The following is a 3,676-nucleotide window of genomic DNA, read 5'->3' on the forward strand; positions in this document are numbered from 1 at the left end:
TACCTGGAGAGTACTTTATGTACATGGGATAGGGAGCTCTTGAGTAAGCAGCACAGGAACAATTATTTTCTGCAAGTGAAGGAAGGAAACAACACGGAGGGAGGACACCAACAGCGACCCTGGATACAGAGTGGGCACATGGCGGGGTCGTGAACCTACACTGCCATCCTCCCTGTCCTGCTCAATTTGTTCTCCGCATGGAAACTGCAGTCAACAGTGTACAGAACCACGGCGCCAGCACCCAGACGGCGGCAGTGACGGTGACAGGTAGAGCGACAGGCACTCTAGCCACTAGGGTCAGCTTGCAGCAGGTCCCTGCATCTTCCTCAGCCCAAGCCCTGATCGACTGGAGACAACAGGGCCTGCTGTGGCCACTTCCTGCCAGGGCCTCAGTTGCCCTACCTCACGAGGATGTCAGAGAGATCTTGCCCTCCAGCTGCAGGTTTTTCTTGCTGGCCAGGTGTGGGAGGCAGGTGAACGCTCCTGGGCCGTGGGAGTGGGCAGGCTCTTCTGCAGATCCTTTGCAGGCCTGCTGGGCATCTTCTCGTTGGCCACCATCACCAGGGCTTCTTCTGCGCCAGTTTTGCTGGGGTTCACCTTGGCACCAGCCTCCTTCCTGGGGGACTCCGTCAGCAGACTGCACACGCTCTGCTTCAGCTTCTTCACATCCATCTTTTTGGCAGTCTTGGCATAATGAATTTCAATTTTATTTACCTTCTGAGGCTCAGCCACCAGATTGGATTCCCTGTATGTTGTGATGTTGATGTGACCCTCAGGACTGTCACCATTCTCTTGTGCTGTCACAGGTGTGTTGCAGGGCTCAGATGTGAGGTCAAAGGTCCCTATTTGCCCTGGAAGTAAGTTTTCTGACTCTTGGGAATCCCTGTCAATGGCCTAGAGCCCGGGGCAAAAGTTGGAGGTGTTGTTGGGGTTGTCATAGTCATAATCCCCAATTTCTTCTTAGTGCTCAGTGCCTGCCTCCTGGCCCTTGGCCATCTTCAGTAGCTTCATGCCCAGCTTGAGGTGCAGCTGGACAAGGGTATTGATCTCATAGTGGAAACCCATTGGAAGAGTGGTACCTCTCCAATTCTAGTTCTCCAAGGTGGACTTGCTCAGAACAGTAGCAGCCTTTGTTTTTCAAAAATATACACTGAAGTCAGTATCTTCATCGAAGTCTATCATGAAGTCTTTCTTTGTACTCCTCTTCCTGGTCTCTGTTTAGGAGGTGGCCTCTTGTTTATGTCAAGGTCGAAAGTGCCAGTGATTAGGGCCAGCCCACATCTTCATGGTCCGGGAACTAAAGTAAGACTATTTTCCAGGCTTCGTGGACAGAAGGGGACACATGGACTGAATGTCTCCATCCCCAGGGAAATAATTTCTTCCTGGCAGCTTTGAACTGGGAAGGGTTTCTTCCAGTTTTTGAACTCCTCATAGTCCCCAGCTGCAGTGTGCTTTGGCTCATTGTTAGCATCAAAGTCATCCTCCAGGGGCCCATCGAGGGAGTCCCCACCATCACTCTCCTCGACCTCTGCATCGACATCAAACACCTGGTCATTCTTGTTGAGCTTGTCCACCAGGGCTACACAGACTCAGAATGCATCTCACTGTCACACTGGGTGCCAGGTGGGGCAGAGCTGGCAATCTTCTACACACTGCTGCGATGGTGCTTTCAGGTCTGCCATCTCTACCCAGCCCAAGTCTGGCAGCTCAAGGGACTCCACAGTGGAGAGAGGCTGGGTATCAGAAGGAAAGAGCAGCTCGCTCTGGTAGTCCTGGCAGTGCAGGTTGGAGAGAAACAACCCCACTGTGCTGCACTCATCAAACAAGGCTGCTGTCTTCTGAAACATGGGACCCACCTCACACTTTCGCTCTGCTTCAGAGATATTGAGGTTGAGGTGGTTTATATTCTGCTCGATGGTTTTGTAGGAATGCTTCCTCTTTGGCTTTGGAGCCTTTTGGTTGTTCCTGTTTCAGCAGTGCTTCCATCTGCACCAGGGTCCTCTGCTTCTTCTATAGATGGGGCATCTTTGCCAAGGACTCTGTATGCATCAGCATGGATGACATCTATGTGCACAGCATAGATTTTGGTGCTGGTGTCCAGGGTACCAACAGCTACTTTACAGTTGGTTGGTTTGGTGTCCTTCTGTTTAAGGATCTCTGACATAAAATCAATCAAACGGAAGCTGAAAGCATTCCTGGTGGTGGTTTTGTTTTCAGCGGACAGCATGATGCATGTGGAGTAATGCTTTATAATCTGGGTGTTTGTAAATTTAGGAATCATAGTTAAAACATCAACATTCCTGCTCGACGGGGATGCGAGGAGGTGAGGCTAGTCTGCGCTGAATTGCAGGTCAAAGACCCTGGAACACCTCTGCTCCAGTCACTCCTTCTCATCATCATTCTGGGGAAAGTTCTCAAGGATGGAGTGTCAGGGGTATTGAGGGGAGCCTTCCGGGGTAGGGGGATCGAGAACCTCCCTTCCAAAGGGGAGCTGGCACTGTGGGGATGTCCTTGGCTCTCTGAAGACTTGCTCATTGTGGCTAGCCTGGGAGGTCCCATCTCCCCATCTCTTTAAATTAATGTGGTAAATTGAAGGTTTCACTGTCTGCTCATTTTGCTTGCGTTAATTTTGGTTGTGAAATTATTTGGCTTTATAGCTTCATAAGAGGTGTGACATAACACACTTATACTTGGTTCCATGATTGCACATATTTAAGCGACGCCTAAGTGTGTATAATATACACATTGTGGTCTTGGAGGAATATTTTTCTAATTCCACTAAGTAATCTTAATTGTTGCTAGTGAAGCTCAAGAACGGAGAGAAAGCAAGGAAGGAGGTATTTTAGGGCAGCCTCTTGCAAGCTCTCACCCTACTTTATTCAAAATGTCCTTTAAATAACTGCAATTTGCTTTGGATATTTGTTTCATCCAAAGATTTGTTTATTTTTATTTTCAAGAGATTAAAAATTAAAAAAAAACATAAAAAGCGATGCAGAATTTTAAAAGAAGGTAAGAGGGAATCAACAATGGTTGTTATTTCACAGTGTTACTTTTAAAGTAGTTTTTGAGGGGCTGGCAAGATAGCTCAGAGGATTAAAGCACCTGCTGAGGCAGATGCAGAGGCTGGGGGTTTGATCCCTGGCCTGCTGTGCCGGCCCCATCCCCTGGGGTATGCTGAGGCTGCGATTGAGACTGGTTGAGATGGTGCGAACCTGTAATCTCAGTGCTTGGGTGGCTGAAAACAAGAGGATCACTAAGAGTCTGATCTGTATAGTGACACTCTGTAGACCTGTACTAAATACATAAAAAAATTAAAAAAACAAAGCAAAACAAAGTAGTTTTTGAAATGACTAGATTATAGGCATGCAAAATTGATGAAAAAATTAGCTATTAACTGTTCCTTTCAATAAAACAGTAAGAGTTAGTAGCAGGTTATCTTATTATCTTAGCTATTTTTCTCTTATCTATTTTCTTTTTCTTTTCCTTTCTCTCATCAGTTGTTCTTTCTTTTTGAACAGTTTCCTTTTCACAATATCTGTGGTGCCTTTCAAGTTTTATTTACTCTTTCAGTGTTTTACACTAGGGACACAACACTATATTTACACAAGCAAGTCTGATTTATTTCACTTATGAGTATGAACTCCAGTTGCATCCACTTACCTATAAAAGCCTTGAG

General features: G+C 46.7%; 1 pseudogene; it reads right to left on the reverse strand.

Annotated features, from left to right (window-relative positions):
- Nucleotides 1-389: 389 nt before the first annotated feature.
- LOC101573703 lies at nucleotides 390-2,535 on the reverse strand (annotated as a pseudogene).
- Between the last annotated feature and the right edge of the window lie 1,141 nt (nucleotides 2,536-3,676).

The sequence above is a fragment of the Octodon degus genome, unplaced genomic scaffold (assembly GCF_000260255.1).
Source record: "Octodon degus isolate 3935 unplaced genomic scaffold, OctDeg1.0 scaffold00034, whole genome shotgun sequence".
NCBI classification, from domain to species: Eukaryota; Metazoa; Chordata; class Mammalia; order Rodentia; family Octodontidae; genus Octodon; species Octodon degus.